Here is a 22,359-nt window from a genome sequence, read left to right as displayed (position 1 = left end):
TGGTTTGATCTTGGTATGTTTTTCTACATTATTTTGGTCAATTAATAAAAAATGTGCTTGTCTGTCTTACCATCCCTGCTCACATATTTAAAATTCCTAGATAATGTTTCAAACTATTTGCCTACATTTTACATCTAATTTATCAAAACTGTTTCTTCCACTAAGCATACAAACAGTAGCCTGTATGGCCAAAAAAATTAAGACTTAGTAATCTGAGTTCTTCCAAAATAACTTTTATTAAATCCTTGTAAAAGGAAAACACACTTATATTGGGAAGCAGATGCGAGTATTTAAAGAGTTTTTGTCTTTTTGTTGTTGTTGGTTGGTAACATCAAAAAAAAACAAACAAACAAAATGCTCACCATACTATATGTCTAAAAGTATCAACTATATATATTTGATATATTAAAAAGATTATTAGTAAGACAACAAAAACATCATTTAAAGCTAATCAAAAGCCATTCTCCAATCTCACCCGAGACTACATGAAAAGAACCTGGTCACTGACAGCTATGTGTAAGTACTAAGGCTGTCTGTGCAAAGCATAAATCAGCCCAAGAAGAAATCCTGAAAACAATGCAAAAGGAAGGAAGGAAGTAATTTCATGTAGCATGTTACAAAAGGCACATAGGTTTCTACTGCTGCTGAGGTTCAAAACCAGCAGAGACTTGACCATATCACTGTTTCTAACCAGCTATTCTTAAATTATTAGAAGACAATCTGGGGAGCTTGAGGTAAATGCAGCTGTGAACACAGCAGCACACACCATCTGGAGGCGTCTGACTTGAGCAATTTTTCAAATGCACGATATATTCAACTCTATTTTGTTCCTCGGAAGCGAAACAGTCACATACAAACTGACCCTTTTTTTTTTAACTGCAACTGCAAAAGCTGATTCACTTTGTGGAAACAAGACATGACAAACAGATCTAATTGTTTGTCTTTAGAACCAAGAGATTATTTCTGATCTATACTGGCAAAAATATTTTAGCTTTATAAAGGATCCCCCCAGACTTATCTACCATATTCTTTAAACTCTTCACAAGTAAACATCTGACTAATCCTCTAAAATCAAAATATTTTCTTCTTTCTAAAGCAATTCACATCCACTGCCTCATTTTATTTCAAGAACCTGAACACAACTGTCATGTGAATCATCATAAAATCTTACCTACAGACACAACTGCCATTAACCTCTTTAATGCATCAACCAGTTAATGCCATTAACCTGTAACCTCTTTCAGTCAGCTTCCATCATTCCTTCCCTGGCTACCAAACTCCTCAACATTTCCTTACCAACTGCAAACAAGCTTCCACCATCGCAGGCCATCCTCCGCCTCCTGGGCTGCTCTGCTCAAAAACTCCTTAGGAGTACCACTGACTCCTGATTATGTAACTGGTTGGTACTTTTTTTTCAACAGTGTTTTCTCAGTTCTCATTCTCTAGTTGCAAACCTAGAACATGGGATTCTACTGTCACCCCCTACACACTTGAAGCACCATCCTCCTCCCTTTATCCCCTTGTATTGCTTTACTTTTCAGACCTCTTTCACTCAAATCATTCTTCCATTTCCTCCTCTTGCTGTAACATCAGCTTTCCCTTTCTAATAACTTCATGCACAGCATCACCTCAGCACTGGTTCCTCCTGTGTGAAATTCAGCGAGGGCCCTCTGGTAGCATAAACAACTCTCAAAGTTGGGCCACAGGTGTGAGCAGAAAGGTCAGGGGAAGCCCTTTCACAGAGGTCACCTCTAATAGGATGAAACGGCGGGGGGGGGGGGGGGGGGTGGCGGTGGTCAAGGAAAGAACAGGGTTCAGTCTCTGGCTTGCAATCTTGACCTCCCCACTGACCAGCTGCAGGCCTCGGTCAAACTGCTCAACTCCTCTAAGCCTTAGGTCTCCTTCCTCATACCTCAGAGGCATTTAGACCTGCAAGAAGTAAACAATTCATTCAAAGTCAGAATATTAAGGAAATGAAGTCACCCCTAATCCCATCATCCAGGGATGAGCACTATTAACGTTTGGTGTATTCCTTTCTAATCTTTTTTCTTATCAGCCTCTGTGAGTAAATGTGGATGCGCACATAAGTGGAATCAAGCTGCATCTATGGTTTTTTCCCACTGAGCTTTACATTAAATTTTTATATCATGATAAATTTTTAGTGGTTGCATAATATTTCTTCTTATGGATGGACCATGATTTAACATTTCCCTTCTACTACTGGATGATTAAACTGACAAATCACTATGTTTCTTTTTTGTTCCTTTTTTTTTTTCCTTTCCCAGAAAAAGTCTCTTCCTCCTTCTCTATTCCACCTATGAACCAAAACTTGTTAACAATGGCTATATCATCAGATAGTATGAGAAATAATTTTATCAAGGAAAAAGAAAACAATGGCTTAAAGAATAAACATATTAAACTAAAACTCACTGGCATGACCTGAAGTTATCTTTGGAAGTTTTGTGAATCAACACGCTCTTTGTTTGGTCTTCCCTCACTGGAACGTAAGTGCTGCTGAAAATAGGGTCTTCATCTAGTTTGTATCTTTAGCCACCAAAGCAGTACCTAGAGCATAGACAGTGTTCGCTACATTAAGCACCAGCTGTCGTCATGTGTCAGGCACTTTCCTAAGCATTTTGCACACCCTCTGAGGTAGACATCATTTTTCCCACAAAGAGGCTAACAGATAACTTATCCTAGGTCTCACAGTGAAAGAGTAGTAGAACTGAGATTAGAACACAGTTGAGCTATTTACCACCAACTCATAATGAATAAATCAATTAATTATACCAGTGGCACTTCCAAGTGACAGCATTAAAAAATGAATATGCTGGGTTTTTTCTACTAATTAAATTTAACTACTGCTTTTCTACCTTTATTACAAATATGTAAGTATATCAACTATATCGAGAATTAAAAAGATTCTGGTGATGCTAATCACCATCACAATTTGGAATTTAAAAATATGGTCAAATACATACAAATAAACTTCTGAAATAACCTGTCTGGATTTAGGATACTTACTGTACTTCTATTTTTCCCTTGATTCAGAACTCTTTGGTGCCAATCTAAATGTCTTGATTTCTTTTAATTAAGGAAACATTTTATGATGTTACATTGAAATTATTACATTTTCTAGATGTTGCACTCTTTCCTCATTTCAGGTTATTTTAAGAAGGACACATTTCTACAATGAGTTAAAAAAATATCTCAACCTGAACCAGCTTCCTTTCTCCGCTAACTACACCCCAGTCCCCAACACTACCCCCACAAATCCCTCAAACAACATATCCCCCATGTTCTTCCATCAGTAAAATGGGCCACTGAAAAAGCATCAGGTTAGCTTTATATATAAACAGATTTGTCAATTTTGCTTTTTGACTTTTTCTCCTTATTTTAAAAATATGGTGGACACTCTTGGAAACCATAGTGGTCAGCATCTCTTCAAGACAAAGGCAGACAGTAAAGAGACCAAACCATTAAGATCACAGTCTATTTTACAGCCTGAAAAGCCAGAGACACAAAGCTACTCATTCTTACTGGATACTCTCCAGTAACTTAGAGCCAAAAGCACATTTAAAAATAACACAGGTAGCCACACACAGCCCTGAAAAGAGACATTTCTGAATCTTTGTGTTAATCATCTAGCCCCTGGCCAAACTGCTATGCATCAAAAGTTCTCTTAGTCCCCTTGGTAAGTGTAACAAGATAGAGACAGGGAGAAACATTGTAGCCATGTTATCTCCACTGAACTAACATTTATTCTGAGTTTTACAAACTAATCCTAGAATAGCAAACAAAGACCCAGTTTAAAAAAAAGCAGGCTTCCTATGTCATTATAAAATGGATGGTTCCATTGGCTACTCAGACTAACACAATAGCAAGCAAAACCCTTTGACCTTGGAAAAGCATAGTAAAGGTAATACCTACTGCTAAATTACATGGTTTACCAATTTCCTCAAAACCAAAAATAAATCTCTCACAAGTAAACTATTACAAGAGTAAACAAAACCTTGTCTTGTTCTATCGTTTGCTTAAAAGCAAGCACAGTGGCGGTGGGAGAGGGATTAAGAAACACAGCCAGACAAGTCCATAAAACCTCCAGTGTAAGATAAAACTACCCTGCAGGAGCAGCCAATGCAGTCTGACCCAACAGCTGTACACAGTTGCACTAATTAAAATGAAGAGCTAGACTGCGTAACACAACAGGCCTTTCACTGGACCTTCCAGATAAGTTGGCTGGGGTTCACCATGACACTCCCCCTCAGCGGACCTACAAGCTAAAAAATAAATTGGCACATGGCTCAGGGCACTTGCATGTGAAAATACATACATATTCTAGCATTCAGGAATCATCACAACCACGCAGACTGGAACGTATCCTATAGGCTATAAAAACCCACACACACACAAAGGAAGTGGTACAGCTACATTACGTCAGCTCTCGCCTCAATTCATAAATGCAAAAACCACAAAACAAGACAAAAACCTAAACAGCCTTTTGCTGGAAACCTTCTAAGAGTGAATGGATGTAGGTTAAGTCTTTAAATATGTTACTGAACAGGACTCGTTGATGCATCGCTTTCAACAGCCACAGGGAAGGCAGAAATGTAATCGTAGTCCATTCTCTCATGCAACCAGATCAAATAACATTTCAAGCACAGCCTGCCAAGCACCAGGGCCTGCCAGAATACAATGAGCACTCAAGTGCTCTGGACTGAAAACCACCTTTCACTGGTCCCGGAGATCTTTATAAAATAGTTTAAACACTACTAAATTACAGAGTTGGAAAAAAACAAACACAAGGCTTCTAACTGCAGCTCCCATACTATTGCGAAGTTGCTGTTAAGCCTCTAAAATGTCTGCCTTGTGTTATTTAACTAGGCAATGTACATTTTCAGAAAGGCAATTGCCTCTCAGAGCCCAAATCTAACACGCGCATAAAAATGGAGAGTTTGGGTTGTGCATCTGGAAATAATTGCCCACAGATCAACGGGCTTACATGGGATATTGTTCCCGTCTGTATGGTTTCAAATCGTGTCTACTTTAAATTTGGAGCTCCTAGGAAGGAAAAAGAAAAAGAAAATAAGAAAGACCAGAATTGTGGGCACACAATTTTAAGGACTCTGTCAACTCTGTTCTCAATATGCACTCAGTGGCTCAAACTTAAAGCACAGACACACATATCAAAAGGGAAAACTAATCTACTGACCTCAGTGCTCATTCACATACCATTTTTTTTTTTAATTTCCATACGACTGAGAGGAGGCCTTTGGCCAAACACCCCCCCCCCCCAAGAAAGCATAGGCACCTGTGGGCCAGAAAGGTGAAAGGCCAAGAGAGTACACCCAAGGAACCAACTGGAAGTTTCTTTCTCAGCAAACAGAAAGTAGCCAAGCAGGTCTCCCCACAGCTTCAACCACAGAGCAAGATACAGGGGAGGGGTCGGGAAGTCATCATCTCAAACCCAGGGAGAAAAATAAAAAAGTTTAAACTTAGACCAATCTTCAAAACCATCTTTGTGTTTTAGCTAACCTGGTAAAACAAGGGTATTGTGGATCCAGGAAACAAACTATTTCTGTCACCTAAGCAGTCCTAAATTACTTTATGACCAAGTCCATCCAATTCACTTTATTTTTAAACCTAAATTTGCTCCACTGTAAGCAGTAAAATTTCTAATAAAACAGCGGCTTTTGGATTATACACTGCTCATATTCAGTTTTCCTTCTAAAGAACCACACACACACACACACACACACACACACACATACACTCCTTTCAAAAAATAAAACTATTTCTCTGCCCTAAACAAGTTTCTTAATTGGTTTACTTAATTGGGATTTCTAGAGTTCTGACAATTTAAAAAACAAAACAAACTAGTGAGCCCAACAGAACTGCCATGGGACACAACCAATACCTATTCCTGATTCCTGGAAAGCCACCGCCATTCCCGGTAATCCCCGAGCTGTTCCCATTTCTGGGGTCATCACACACTGGAGCAATCCACAGACTAGCGTCCACCCACCTCGAGAGCCCCGGCGCCCGCAGCTGTCCAACTTCCTGGCCCAAGACCTGCGTTCCCCTCGCAGCCAGAGGGGCCGGCCACTTCCCTGCGGCGGATCGCAGCTGGAGCTGAACTCTCAGGCCTCCTCTCCTCTCCTCCTCCTCGTCCTCCGGTGCAGAGCGCCCTCGCAAACTCAGGCCGGCGGGCACCGGCGGGACAGGCTGGGGCTCGGGGCGTGAAATGCACTTGCTAAACAAAAGGAGGCCAGGGCGGCCGCAGGGCAGCCGGGCGCGGACTCAGGTCCCCGCGGCGCGGCAGCTCCGGGAGGCGGTGGCCGCGCGGGGCCCCGCCCGCGGCTGGAGGAAGCGGCCGCCGCGGCTCACGCTCCTTCAGCCCGGGCGGCCGGGCCGACACTGCCACATGCCTGTGACCCAGACGCTGGGAGAGAAAGAGCAGCCTCCCGCGGCGGCGGCGGCGGCGGCGGCCGGCAAAACCCGGGCTGGAACGCGGCCCGCTCCGCGAGAGCTCCTGCCCGCCGCCACCGCGGGCGCGCGCACACACACAAAGCGGCGGCAATTGTATCTCCGGACCAACTAGGCCAGCCTCCCCTCCCTCCAGAGCCCCCTCCCTTCCCAACAGCCGGAACTGGGAGACTGTGTGATTGATGGCAGCTCTTAATAGCGTGGTCAGCTAGAAAATGCATCTGCAAGCAAGATATTAAAGAGGCAGCGCATCCCCGTGAGTGATCAGCAGCTCACACACCCTAGAGCTGCCTCTGCTTCTGCCAGGAATATTAATGCCAACCACCTCTGACGTCTAGCAAATGCAGATGAAATAACCAGCAATCACAGACACGGTGAACATTTGTTTCAAAGAAGCACAAGAGCAAGAATCATCCTTTGATGTCAAACAACATTTCTGACCCCAATTTTCCTTACAGGTTAAGAACTGTCTGTAAGCTATTTGTTTAAAAGTCTTCTCTCCAATCTTCTTTCCAAAAGAAAATAAAGGTCCATCTGCTAGACAAGGCAGAGTTTAAACTGGACTTGACTGAAATCCATCTAATAACGAAGCAAAATAAATACACATTCCTTGCCATGTGGCCTTAAATAAACATACTATCCACCAGCTACCAGATTCCAGACCCCTTATTAATTCCATTGTTATGGGCATCTAAATAGAACTACCAAAAGTAAATTTCAAATGGTTTCTCCTTCACCCGCAATCTGGTAAATATCTACCAACTTGCTCAAATCTACCCAAGTTTAAACTATGTTCAAAACATGTATTCCCTAGTAATAACAGCCACAATCATTTTGTCCTACTGAATAAGATACTCTACAGCAAAATTTTTTAAAGTCCATACCTATGGAATATAAATTCAAATTATTAAATTCACTCAGTGTCAACTCAAATCTGAAAGCTACAGGCTCAAAATTTAACTGATCACTTTTGGTGTCTTACTATTACACCTTTCACCTTCCAGGCAAGTTTCATATAACTCTCAAACAGCTTTATACATGTTATTGGATCTTCCAAAGTCCAGTTGCTGAATTAATAGGTACCCTTTCCAACTGGCACATGTTAGATTAAGTGATTTGCCCAAAGCTTCTCAACAAGAGGGTAGTGTTAGGGGTGGAGGAGAAGCATAGAGAAGAACCTAGATCCTGCCCTCAATGGCACAGATAACCAAACTGACTTGCACATTTGCTATTAAACATCATTCTGATTTCTTTTAAAAACTCAGGTTGTTCTACGGAGACAGAAATCTCTCTCCAAAACTACTAACAGAGCACGTGTCCTGAGAGCAAGAGCTAAGGAGGCATAATGCCTTTGCCACCTGAAATGTTGTTGTGATGAGGACAAATCAGAGATGATCCTCACACAAGGGCATATCAGCTCCCCTTAACACCTTCCTTGCTCAGATCACCTGAGGGGACCTGCAGCTTCCACCTCATAACCAAGCAGCTCTGAGATCACTCCATCCATGTCAGAAATGAAATCAAACCTAAAGCCTAGCGACAAAAGCCACTCCTGTACTGGGACACATTTACATTTTCCCACCAGCTCTGTCTAGATCGAAGGTAGGACCAGAAGAGATAGGTGTTTCTTTGTTTTGTTTCTGGTCTACAGCATGATAAAAAGTGCTGGTTTATCCCAAGTTGGAAAGGGCTAGTGAGAGCAACCAAACTGCTCTAAATTCATACTGTTCCTAGTCTCACAAAAATTCTAAATGTTTTGACAGCATCTTATGACAGCACTTCTGTTCTTCTGTCCCAGGCTTGCACCCTCTGCTAATCCATCTATACCCAGCCCCCCACTTTCTAATTACATCAGTCTTTCAATTTCCCCAAGGTGTTAGGATTTCTACCAAAGTCATCACTACCTTTTCCCACTAGAAAACAAATATCCCCTGCCATCCCCAATCCCCCAAGCGCCCCCCTACATACACACACACACACACACACACACACACACACACACACACAGAGTTTAAAAAAGCCTACTCCCTCAGAGTTCAAGTCAAGTATCAAATGTCAAATGTCAGAGAAGCTTCCTCTGAGGCCCCATTCTAGGTCAAGTTTCTTTGTTATAATAAGTTCTCAGGGAACTGAGTTCATTCCTTGAGAGCATTTATCTCAGTTTGTAACTCATTGGTGTGACTTTCTGATTAACGTTCCATCAGAGAAAGTTCTGTATGTTTGCTCATCATCAAATACCTGGTACCAAGCACACACATCTTTGAAATGAGTAACTGAATTGAAGGCAACAACCCTGTTCTACTCATTTGCATATTCTCTGCACAGTTGTTGGCACAAAAAAAGCCTCTCTCAAATGGCATCTATGCAAATCAAAAAATTAAAAGTATAATAAAGATTTTTATCTCCAGTTTATAGAGATGTAAATAACTGTGCCTAGGATAACTCACAAAAACACTAAGACCCAACCTATCTGCAAGCCATACTTTTAATCTTGAGTCAGTGAAGTACAGATGTCATCATTAATATATTCAAGACAAGTTCTTCCTACTTATGTGGCATTTAGGCAAGGGGCAAACCACAAAGGTAAGCTGGATAGACTACCAAATCCTGTACGCACACAGAGAACAACATAAACAGAATATAACATTTTGAAAGTACATTATATACTAGTTTGTCTTTAAGTTTCTCTGAATGCAAAAGTACCACCAAATTCTGCTCTAAGTGGGGGAAGGGGTATGATCCTGACCCCTCAGTTTACACCTAGCTTTTTCTTTATTTTCAGTTATCGCCTCTCTAAAACAACTCTACTTCCCTGATATGGAAGACTCTGTAAATTTTTTTTTGCCCTGAGGACTTCAAGTCATTGGTGACAGACATTCCAAAACTGCCCTTCCCAACTCCTCAAAGTGAAGAATTCATTTTAAACATCATTAATGTGAGCCTGTAAATTAAGGGATCTGTAGATAAGAAAGGGAAGTTCTTACAACAACAGTTTCTCAGATGTTCTGCACACCAGCACACAAGAAAAAGGCAAAGTGAGATGAATGAAAAAATATTGGGTATTCCCCATCATCACCTCCAAATTAAGCTTGTTATTTTCAGCATTTCACAAGGCACTGCTTGGTTCCCACAGGAGTTCACCTCAGCCTTGTCTATGTCTCAAGTCTTCCTTTTGTTCTAAGTTCCATTCCACGTAAATTCCAGCTCCGGGTTTTAGAACACTCTTCATTTATCAAAACAACCCTGTCAAGTTGAGTACTATTAACAGATAATGAGAGGAGACAACAGATGTGGTTAGAAGCAAAGCACTCCGTATTCTACAGGCCTCAGCATGCAGCAAAGTGAGCTGACATCTGACTTTACCCTAACATTTATAATTAAATACAAAGTCTAGTTAAACTAACATTAAAGCTATGACCAGGAACAGTACACAGGGGAAATGTCAAGTATAACCTTAGCAGGTAATAGTTGAACAGGGCTCAGGTTATTCCAGAACCTTAACCTTGAACAACTACCATGCCTTCCTCTCTCTGCCACCCAGCTTCTGTCATAGACAGAAGACTTGTGGCCACATGGTCGAAAGACAGCAGCTTTGGACCACACCTTAAAACCACCAAAGGGGAAGGAGATGACATTTTTACATGAAAGTTTAAAAATAACATTCATCTAGCAAGAATTAGTGAGGTCTGTCTCCAGTGGAGCCAATCAACATCCATTCTTATAGCATTCTTTTTTTGTTTTTTTAACTTTTCTTAGGTTTTTATTTTGTTATTTTTTTAATATAAATTTATTTTAATTGGAGGTTAATTACTTTACAATATTGTATTGGTTTAGCCATACATCAACATGAATCCACCACAGGTATACACATGTTCCCCATCCTGAACCCTCCTCCCTCCTCCCTCCCTGTACCATCCCTCTGGGTCATCCCAGTGCACCAGCCCCAAGCATTCAGTATCATGCATCAAACCTGGACTGGCAATTCGTTTGTATTCTTTTATAAAATCATTCAGATCAAGTAATTTGGCTCACCTAAGAATCAAAATGTCAAAGGATTACCAAAATCAATCAGGCAAACAAGGACCAAGTCAAGGGCTGTCTTGGTATCGTTAGCAATGTTTGCATACTCTCTTAGGATGCAGACGATTTGTTTTGAATGACTATGGAGACTATGGATATACGATGTTAAGCAAACGTCTACTTTCCCTCTTTCAATTCACAAAGCGGCGCCACACAACAAAACTTTTCAAAAAACTTTTCAAAAGAAAAATACCAATATATAGTTCTTTTTGAAGCCCTTTTGGATGTATTGATTATTATCTGTTCCTACAGAAAGCACAAGCAATCCCATTCAACAAGCTGAAGTCTCTCTCTCCAGACTCTCTTCTAGAACATTTGCACACAAACTTCCACAAATATTTAAGAACATATATATTCATTCGTTTAGGGGCTCACTCTATTGATTTTTATTTCACGATAATAAAATTCTACTATTCTTCCTATATGACATCTTGCTTCCCTCAGATTGCAGCAGACCATTAACACAAAATTCTATTGTGTGGGAAGTACCGTAATTAACAAGTCCTTAATTACTGCAACAAACTTTGTGCTGTCACTTTGGCATAGCTTTCTATACTAAAATCTCTAGCTCAATGAATGTATACTTTTCAGTCAAAAAGATTGGGCCAAACTGCTCTCCAAAAAAACTAGACCAATTTACAGCACTCTTCCCAAGAGCAGGCCCCGTTACCCTGTGTGTGACCTGGTGGTTTCCCTGAGCTGTGCACTACACACTCTCCTGGATCTCCTAAGACCTGATCGCCCTCTGTTTCTTGCCATGACTGCTCCTGAATACAGGCAGTCAGTGTCCACTCTCTTCTTATCACACCCTGGTATCTCTCATGGGTGAGAAGATTTACTCTCAAGATACCTCTATGACAATGTTTCATTCTTCTAGCCCTGAGTTTGCTCCTTAGCCACAGATTCAGTTTGCTAATTCTCTCTGGACTCAACCAGAAGGCATTCCACAGACACTCTCAAATCATCCTCAACAAAATAAGAATATTCTTCCCCAACACGTCCTGGCCTCCCCAAACTCGTCTCATAAACTCCTGTTACTCTGGTATAAAGAATTAATAGTATGCCCTTTCTTTTTAAAGGAAATCATGACATACCCTAAAATGTATGTGATATCAGAGTTATTAGCACATGAAACATAATATACTTTTCAGTTTTTAGTACTACTGAACAACATATTATTTAATAATAGCTAACTACCATCTAATACATACTTTGCAAGTCTTAACAGTAAATCAAGGTTTACTAACACGATTTTAAAAAATACCTTTGTACCTAATTACCTATGTGTGCAAGTTCAGTTGCTGAGTCGTGTCCTACTCTTTGTGACCCCTTGGACTGTACCTCACTAGGCTCCTCTGTCCTTGGAATTTTCCAAGCTAGAATACTGGAGTGAGTTGCCATTTCCTTTTCCAGGGGATCTTCCCAACCCAAGTATTGAACCCACATCTCTTGAGTTTCCTGCACTGGCAGGTGGATTCCTTAACCACTACTGCACCTGGGAAGCCTGCCTAATTACCTATCCCATTCATTAATCACATCACTTTCCATTCAGCCAACATTTAATGACTAAATCACACAGTTGCTCCGTAGGTAAGGGTGCAGAAGAACAGAAACATGAATACAAACCAACCAGGATAGCGATGATCATTGTACATACAGAAAAAGATTCACAAAGAGAACCATTCACATATGCAATGCAATAATTAGCAAATATTCCAAGTTATTGGGGGAAAGTGAATTCTTATGTCTCTAATGCCAGAATCTTAATAGCTACTCTTTTACATTTCAGAATAAATCTGAGTTAATTTCAACCTGGATACTGTTGGAAACTTAATATGCTCTTTTAAAATAACTACAAATAAATCAGATTCTACAAATCAGGGAGGCTAACCTTGGGTAAAACTATGAACATCACATACTCCAAATTAAATGCATAGGTACAAGATTAAGACTGGACATTAAACTACAAGTTTACTTTTGTTTTACACTTCCCAATACAGACTCAAGTATATGTTTGAGTGATAAATTGCTAATAAATATTTAGGTGCTATTTCATAGAGAACAAAATCATCAACATTATTAAAATACATTCCTAGAAAGAAAGGAGGAAAAAAACAAACAGCATGCAGCACACCAAATCCTGCTTTTCTAAGAACAGTGAGTAGAAATGAAGTGCCGGCTCCAGTGTGCACTCACTGCAAACTCTTCTGACACAGGAAGCTGATCAAAGGCCAGATCTGGAGGTTTTAGTTTTTGCAAGTGTGTGGCACTCTCATGGATGTGAGATATGAAACATATCTTGAGAGAAGACAGACCTCTAAGACAGCATCTGCTTTAAATATTTTTAAGGACATTTTCATCTCTATTTTTAAAACTTTACTAGAGATCTCAGATTGTATAGATGAAATTATAATGTTCCATGAGAGTGATACTTTGAGAGGGCAAAAATACAGTTAAGAAGAGAGATTTCTCATTTGGAAAAGTTTTATGAATAAGAAACAAAGAGTTTTGTAGAAGAAACAGCTCAGAATCTCAGGACCTTGACAGGATGTTTAGAATAGGGCCTGACAATATGTGATAAAAATCAGTGTGGAGATCCAGCCAAGTTTATAGGAAGTAATCTTAAGACAACTAAAATCCCCAGCTGGAATCACCATATCAAGAATTTAAAATATTAAACAGACAATGCTTACAAATCCAAAACACTGTTTTGCCCTTTTCCTAAAAAAATTTTTTGTTGTTGTTTTTTCTTGTACTATTGCCTCCAATAAACTGAAGTTATTTAAGGGAAAATATAAATCACCAACAGTTATTTAAGGGAAAATATAAATGCAAATGTTTCAAAACATTAAATAAGTACCATTTGCCAGATTCAACATCACAAGTGGCATTAAAGATCCTGTACTTTTCTGCTTAAAAACCAACCACTTCTCTCTAAAAAAGGTCAGAAGACTCTAGTTCAAAATATCTACTCAAACATCTAATACATCAATTAAAACAAAAATAAAAAGCCAGAGTCTAAGCATGTCTGCCCTTAACAATACAGGATGGTTTCTTTTCTTTTCTTTGGAGGGAAACATTCATTTGAACATCCATTCGAGTTTAATTTTAACTGACTAGATAAAGCAAATATTTGGGCTGCAGGAAATACAACTTAGGACAAAGGAAGGCACGGGCTAACTTTCTAACATTTACTTCATGTGATTCATTCTAACAATAGAACCTAAACAGTGAACATTCCCTCTAATCTTCAGAGCAAGTTAACTCTACAGTGAAACTATGCATGCCCCATCACCAGACTCTATGTTTAAACGATTATAATGTAAAGCATGTTCATTTTCACAAGCAAAAGGAAATGACTGCCAAATGCTTCCTTTACAAATTCCCCAGAATAGGGTAGGTCCCTTTAATGTGAGATTTTCCTGACACTCCAATTACAGCAGACCTTGAACAAACAGAGATGCATTAAAAGCTGACTTGGTTCTATTATCTTTTATTGAAGGCCTAGCAAAGATAGCACTGTCCAGTGCTATCTACATTTTTTTGGTGCATTAATCATTTATACAAGAGAAAAATTCAATAGTTTTTTTTTAATGATAATAACCACAGGATGTAACCTCAGCGGTATTGGTCTTTTTCTTAGGAAGGTCAGAAAAGCTTTAAAAACAGGAAGTCTCTGCTATAAAGTTGAGAAATGTTTGTTTTAACAGTCTAAGGCTTTATGGTTGCAGTTTGCAGTCAGGTGTTATGGAGAACTAGAGTTTATTCTTTCCAGCCAAAGACTAACACCCCTGGGGAAAAAGCCAAAAAGGTGCCCAAACAACTAGAAAAGCACATTATCCTAAAATAAGACTTACTACAGAATCTGAATTATAAATCTTCTTAGCTATCTCTCTTTCAACAGTACATAGGAACTAATTTAGTAGGTGTAGGATGAGAAACAATTTATCTTTTGTGATCATTTACAAAGGCAAGAGGAAAGCCATAGTAACCAACAAATAAGACAACCACCTAGTAAGAATTAGCAACTGGGTTAAGAATTGACACTTGCCATTTAATATGTGTTTTCTCTTGATTACCTCATTTTATCATAGTAATTATTATGATCAAATATAAGAATCACAATCTTTCCTAAATGAAAATTCTTACTAAAAAAACAAATCAGTGCAGATTAACTAAAAAACTTTTTATCTTCAACAAAATGGCTGGGTTTTGCTTTTAAAGCCATTATAGCTTTTTTAAAAATTCCTAACATATCCAACATCAAAGATATTTTATTTATCATGAAACTGGATAAAATATCCAGTTTCATGATTCTAGTCTTTATTTAACAGTTTAAAAAATGGCTTTATCAACACAATAAACTGTGTGGAAAAAAACTTTTATCATTTGTGAATTCTATTTCATATGTAATTAAGGGATTTTTACTTTTATTGGAGTATCAGTTCAGTTCTGTTCAATCGCCCAGTCGTGTCTGACTCTTTGTGACCCCATGGACTCCAGCATGCCAGGCCTCCCTGTCCATCATCAACTCCTGGGGTTTACTCAAACTCATGTCCATTGAGTCGGTGATGCCATCCAACCATCTCACCATCCTCTGTTGTCCCCTTCTCCTCCTGCCTTCAAGCTTTCCCAGCATCAGGGTCTTTACAAATGAGTCAGCTCTTCGAATCAGGTGGCCAAAGTACTGAAGCTTCAGCCTCAACATCAGTCCTTCCAATGAATATTCAGGTCTGATTTCCTTTAGGATAGACTGGTTGGATCTCCTTGCAGTCCAAGGGACTCTCAAGAGTCTTCTCCAGCACCACAGTTCAAAAGCATCAATTCTTCAGCGCTCAGCTTTCTGTATAGTCCAACTCTCACATCCATACATGACTACTGGAAAAATCATAGCCTTGACTAGACAGACCTTTGTTGGCAAAGTAATGTCTCTGCTTTTTAATATGCTGTCTAGGTTGGTCAGAACTTTTCTTCCAAGGAGCTAGCACCTTTTTATTGGAGTATGGTTGGTTCAAAATGTTTTAGTTCCTACTGTACAACAAAGTGAATCAGATTTACATATATCCATTCTTACTTATCTTTGGCTGTGCTGGGTCTTCACTGATGCATGAGGACTTAAGTTGTGGTGCACAGGCTTCTCACTGTGGTGTCTTCTCTTGTTGCAGGATCTAGGTGCTCCAGCTTCAGTAGTTTTGATTCCGGGCTCTAAAGCGCTGTGTGCTTTACTTGTAGTGCACAGGCTTAGTTGCTTCTCAGCATATGAGATCATCCCAGACAAGGGATCAAACCTGTGTCCCCTGCATCACAAGGTGGATTCTTAACCACTGGACCACCAGGGAAGCCGATATCAACTCTTCTTAAAATTCTTTTCCCACATAGGTCTGTGCTGTGCTTAGTCACTCAGTCATGTCCCACTCTTCACGATCCCACGGACTACAGCCCATCAGTTCATGGGATTCTCCAGGCAAGAATATTGGAGTGAGTTGCCATGCCATCCTCCAGGGGATCTTCTCAACCCAGGTCTCCTGCATTGCAGGCGGATTCACCACCATGTGAGCCACAGGGAAGCCCCCATATAGGTAATTACAGGGTAGTGAGAAGGACTGTGCGGTACAGGAGATCCTTATTAATTATCTATTTTATATATGAAAGTGAAAGTTGCTCAATCCTGTCTGACTCTTTGCAACCCCATGGACTGTAGTCTACCACACTCCTCCGTCCATGTGATTTTCCAGGCAAGGGTATTGGAGTGGGTTGCCATTTCCTTCTCCAGAAGATCTTCCCAACCCAGGGATCAAACCCAGGTCTCCTGCATTGTAGGCAGATGCTTTAACATCTGAGCCACCAGGGAAGTCCCACAGCTGAGCTAACAGGGAAGGAATGCCATTTCAGTTCCATATGTTAAAAGAAGGTAGTTTAATCCCCTATAGCTATATTGTGGAAGTAAACATTAAAAGTGCGAAGGTACCTGTAACTGTCAAGGGGATTAAACTACCTTCTTTTAACATATGGAACTAAAATGGCATTCCTTCCCTGTTAGCTCAGCTGGTAAAGAATCCACCTGCAATGCAGGAGACTCTGGTTCAATTCCTGGGTTGGGAAGATCCACTGGAGAAGCAATAGGCTTCCCACTCCAGTATTCTTGGGCTTCCATGGGGGCTCAGCTGGTAAAGAATCTGCCTGCAATATGGAAGGCCTGGGTTCAGTTCCTGGGGGTTGGGAAGATCCCCTGGAGAAGGGAAAGGCTACCCACTCCAGTATTCCGGCCTGGAGAATTCCATGGACTGTATAGTCCATGGGGTCGCAAACAGTCAGACATGACTGAGTGATTTTCACTTTCAACCAACTAGGTGTCCTCCTTATCTTTCAAAAGGCACTCCTTTAATAACAACTTAAGCCTAGTTTTCAGTTTAGTGTACACTCTATACTGACCAGGCTTTTTTCTCCTGAATATTGGAAGACAATAAAGCAATGCTTTCAAAATTTTGAGGAAAAATAGTATCCAACCTAAAATTCTATGTCCAACCAAACTATGAATCAAGCATGAGTAAAAAATAAAGGCATTTCAGACATGCACAGCCTTGAAACATTTACTTCCTAGACATTGTTTCTCAGGAAGTTGTTTCACAAATGAAAAGGAACCCCCCCCAAAAAAAAAATCTACAAAAACTAGCCCCTAAGATGATGTCCAGAGTGACACAAAAGGGAAGGATACCTTCCAACAGCCATGTGGCAGTTCTAGACATTAAATCAAGAGAAGGCGTTCCAGGAGGGATATCACCAAGAGTGATTTATAGATTTCCCATACATTTTCCATTACATTGAAAGAATTTTATATAGTATTGTTGGAAACTATGAGGCTGATTTCAAGATAGGAATCTACAAAATTAAGCAAAGAAACAAACCAAGGGGTGGAGGTGGGGGAAAGAAATGAATTAGTAACAGGAAAGAAGATGACATTGTACAAGAAAGAAAATTAAATCATAATACAATATGTGCTTCAGCTATAAAAATATATACATTGTCCTTGTAACAGAAATATTCTATACTGATTTAATTACAAACTGTATTTAACTGCATTAGGAAGATGGAGGAAGAGAAAGTAGGTGATATAAAAAGGATAAACTCTCATCTCTCATTGGGCAAGGTCAGCAAATAATACCTAAAATATAAAATAAAAACATAAGCATGTCCTTTCTCAACACTGAGTTAACAAAAGAAATGCTTTAAAAAGTTACAATGGGCTCTCTGGGGAGTAAGACCCAAGGATGGAAGAGGAAAGTGTTAAAAAAAAATGAATAAATCGTGTACCACATTTGATTCATTAAGTCCATGTATATATATTACCTAACTTGAAGGTAACAAAATGTTGCTGAAAGACAAACATTAACAAAAATGTTGCTGAAAACCTTAGTTATTTAAGAAATTTACTGTCACACACCATTAAAGTTTCAGGATGTGCTTTGGTCACCTGGTGAACAGAGTTGCAAATTTCAGAGGGTGGTGGGAGGGAAAGAAATCCAGCCAAAGAAGCCAAAAGATAGATCCTAAACACAGGTAGCAGAACTGAAATCTATTTTTCTTCATACATAAAGTTGTACAACATTTTGCCACCTGCTGGCAAGATTCTTGAAATTTAGGCGATCCATTTAAACAACAAAAACTCAGTTTTTTGTGTTTTAAAGGAAAAACACAGAAACAATCCAAGAAATCAAAAACTGAATGATAAAACAACCAGATTCAATCATTATAATTTTAGTATACATAAAATGAGAAACATATCACTACCTATAGTAAAAGCTTTTAAAAGATAAATGCCATAAAAGCAAAAGTACAAACACATTATCTAGTTTCAAAGAATTTAACATAAATTTTCTAAACAATGTTTAAGCATTTTACCCATTTGTTTATTCAAAGATATGGTCCATAAACAGCTAAAAGTTTTTTTTTTTTTAAGAGAATAAGACTGATAAAATAGAGAATGTTTTCAAATACTAGTTAGAGGCAAAACTGCAAGCTTATCATCATGTTAACAGTGGTGTTTTTCAGTATCTCCCAAACACCACACTTTCTCTTTTGTTGAGAACAGTGCTGAATTTTAATGCCACTGTTTCGTCAATAAGAAGTGTTCACATACACTTCACACGTTCATTAATAATCCTCTAAGACGACTTAAATTAAACTTGGCAAGCAGTTTCTCATGAAACAAAATTTGTTTCTAGTTTGTGAGAACTAAATGTGCCAAGTGGCAAATTAAGATGTGGGAGCCCAGTGTAAAGGTTATGCTCTGGAAGTATTCGGTGACTCAAACAGAGGTATCATTAGGTGGCAGCAAAACAAATACTACTGGGACACCTGTTTCATTTGCAATCTGTTATTTTCCAGATGAGTAATTTTATGATGACCACCAAGAGCTATTAGGACTTTAAAGGGAGACTGACATACACTCCCTAGATTTCCATTAGAGAACTAGAAGGAAATCAGAAAGGACTCCACTTTCAGCATTAAAAGCAAGAGAAAGAGTCCAGTAATTCAAAGAGAACCTGCCTTTGTGCCAACTACATTGTGTGTGCTTAGCGTCCATGGGAATGCTGACATGTGTACTGCAAGTGGTAACTGAAGAGTCAATTAAGTAGTGGAAAAGGGCTTGCAGCAAAAATTTAAACTAAAAATAATCCATTTACAGGAGAGCAGTACAAAAATAAAGCTGGTTAAGCTATAATCAAATCTGTATTTCCAGTTTCAATAGTAAACACAGTTGTTAAAGAGTGGTTAACACATAAGACCGCTAAGGGCATCCAATTTCAAGTATGAAACATCTGTTTTACTAATACTACCCCCACTATAGCCTCCATTTCTTTGCTCAGAGAGAGTGTGAGAATAAGAACAAGAGCAGGTATGACACATGAAAGGAAAAGAAGTGAGCTTACCTTAGGGAGTACTGGCCTTTCACATAAATTCCTAAAATTATAAATTCTAAAGCTGTCAGATTTCTACAGCTTTAAAGATTTTCTTAAGAAATAAGGTCAGATGAAAATGCAGTGTCTCCCCCTGCTGCTTTTCAGTCCCCACCAGCTGAGGCAGTGGGCCTGTTTCCACACTCAAGAGAAAGAGTCCAGTAATTCACAGAGAACTGCCTTTGTGCCAACTACATTGTGTGTGCTTGAGTCGCAAAATTCAGAAAGTCAAGCCAGCTGGATGGGTAAAAGCAGAACAGCCTTGGAGTTCATGAGAAAAAAGCAATGGTGGAAGTCAATCACCTCTGACCTCCAACAAGGCACCAAGTCAGCTGAAATTTCTTCAGTTCTGGGGGCTAACACAGTTCTTTCATTTCACCAGCAGTGAGATGTAATTCTGGGTATTTTTCCAGGGGATCTTAGTGGTGAGTGAGGCTCTCTCCTCACGGCTCCTCTAAGAGCAGGAGGCAACATTTCAGCCCCAGCTCTTGACCAAGCTGTCCAGTCTTTGGGTACTTTAGTCTGATGGTGAAAGGTGCCAGCTCTGGAGTCAGATGGCCAACACTGTCCTTGCTCCACAATTCACTCACAGAGTGATCTTGGGCAAGTATACGCTCATGTGTAAAATGTGACTATAACAGTACCTCCTACATACAGTTATCACAACAATGAAATGAAATGATTCAAGCAAAGCCTTGAGCCGAATGCAGGGCCCACAAGAGATGCTCTAATGAACACTGAGTTTGTGAGCACAAACTCCACCATGGACTCATTGGTAAGAAACTGATGAAAACAATCAGCCTGGGCCCAAATTGCCCCATCAGTGATATTGCAGTTCAGTCACGAAGTGATGTCTGACTCTTTGCGACCCCATGGACTGAGGCCACCAGCCTCCTCTGTCTATGTAATTCCCAGGCAAGAATATTGGAGTGGGTTGCCATTTCCTTCTCCAGGGGATCTTCCCAACCCAAAGACTGAACCAACGTTTCCTGCAGTGGGGGGTTGTTGTTCAGTCACTAAGTCGTGTCCAATTCTTTGCAACTCCATGGACTGCAACAAACCAGGCTTCCCTGTCCTTCACTATCACCCAGAGTCTGCTCAAATTCATGCCCATTGAGTTGGTGATACCATCCAACTATCTCATATCTCATCCTCTGTCATCCCCTTCTCCTCCTGCCCTCAATCTTTCCCAGCATCAGGGTCTTTTCCAATGAGTTAGCTCTTCATATCAGGTTGCCAAAGTATTGGAGCTTCAGCATCAGCCCTTCCAATGAATATTCAGGACTGATTTCCTTTAGGATTGACTTGTTTGATCTCCTTGCTGTCCAAGGGACTCTCAAGAGTCTTCTCCAGCATCACAGTTCAAAAGCATCAATTCTTCGGCACTCAGCCTTCTTCATGGTACAACTCCCGCATCTGTACATGACTACTAGAAAAACCATAGCTCTGACTATATGGAACTTTGTTGGCAAAGTAACATCCCTTTTTAATACACTGTCTAGGTTTGTCATAGCTTTTCTTCCAAGGAGCTCAGTGAGGTTAGCAATTCATTATTTGTTTACAGAGAACATTACTCAGTAAAAGTGGGGAGGGGGAATGCGAGAGAGGGCAGGAAAGACAACATTTTGCTTTTCATTCTGTTACCACTGCTGCTACTTTATCTGAACATAGGAGGAGTGTCTGGACAGGTACTCAGCTGGGTCCTGCAAGCAAAGCAATGATCACAACAGGCAGCCCCTGTCTCAGTAGGAAGCCTATTCTTTGGCTCCTCCCTCCCAGTCCTCCTCATCCCAATGGAACAAGACTTGCATACAGAGGCAAGCAATCTCAACATGCTATTGTCTAAGCCTTCCAGCCAGCGAACTGGATGAAATTAAGTGATCTGATTCTCTGTGCTCCCAATTTATGTCCTCAAGATATTACTAAATATCCAAAGAAGCCTAAGGGGTATTTAGACACCTTAGGAGGTAGGAGGGGAGGAGCAGATAGATATATTTCCAACAGACAATCCTCTACACATACCTACCAAAGCAGAACATATGAAATTATTAAAATAATACCAGTTTACATAAAACAAACACAGAGGAACAAACAATGGAGATATGCCATCTGCTTCAAGCTAGAGATAAGATGTGTCTACCAAAGAAAGGGCTTCTACAGAGTCACAAGTACTGTATTCAAATAATTTTCCATTTCCTCTGGACTAGTAAAAGCAGGCCTATCTATCATTAATGGATTAAAAGCCCTGATTTTTTTTCTAAAACACTTATTTATTTAAATGTGTACCCTTGGTGGGGGTAAGGCACACAATTAATTGGCCAAGGACTTTGTTGTTGTTTTAATGAGATCAATGTATTTCCAGTAAGCAACAAGATGGTTGGATGGCATCATCAACTCAATGGACACAAGTCTGAGCAAGCTCTGGGAGATGAAGAAGGACAGGGAAACCTGGTGTGCTGCAGTCCAAGGGGCTGCAAAGAGTCGGACCTGACTGAGCGACTGAACAACAACAAAGCAATTTCCACCCATACCTAGGTGAGTTTTTAACAAATAAATACTTATTGACTGATCAATTGCTTGAAATAACTAAGGCTTGGAAAGTACAGAATGAAACGGGGAAAGGAACAAAGAATTGGTGAATGTTGTGTAGAGAAGCACTCTGGTTAATAACTTGCCCAGGAAAAAACTATGCACTTGAAAATTTCTATGAGATCCTTCTCCAAGAGGAGACTATTACTAATCTTACTCTTTAAAAACAAAAAATAAAATAGTAATCTTGATGTTAGGAATCTTCCTCCTCATTTCACATTGGACAAACAAGTTCTGAGTTTATGCA

General features: G+C 39.9%; 1 protein-coding gene across 3 annotated transcripts in view; it reads right to left on the bottom strand.

Annotated features, from left to right (window-relative positions):
• Positions 1–22,359, bottom strand: part of RERE (arginine-glutamic acid dipeptide repeats) — a 420,891-nt gene that overhangs the window by 303,843 nt on the left and 94,689 nt on the right. The window contains exon 1 of one of the 3 annotated variants that reach the window (XM_069545779.1): positions 6,026–7,387. The exons of the other annotated variants lie outside the window; for them this stretch is intronic. The gene's annotated coding sequence lies outside the window, so the exon portion shown is untranslated. Of the gene's footprint in view, positions 1–6,025; positions 7,388–22,359 lie in introns of those variants that run through there. 3 annotated transcript variants of the gene reach the window in all.

Source organism: Ovis canadensis, chromosome 12 (assembly GCF_042477335.2).
Source record: "Ovis canadensis isolate MfBH-ARS-UI-01 breed Bighorn chromosome 12, ARS-UI_OviCan_v2, whole genome shotgun sequence".
Lineage (NCBI taxonomy): Eukaryota > Metazoa > Chordata > Mammalia > Artiodactyla > Bovidae > Ovis > Ovis canadensis.
The sequence above is the reverse complement of the archived record's forward strand: the minus strand, read 5'-3'. Positions and strand labels throughout refer to the sequence as shown.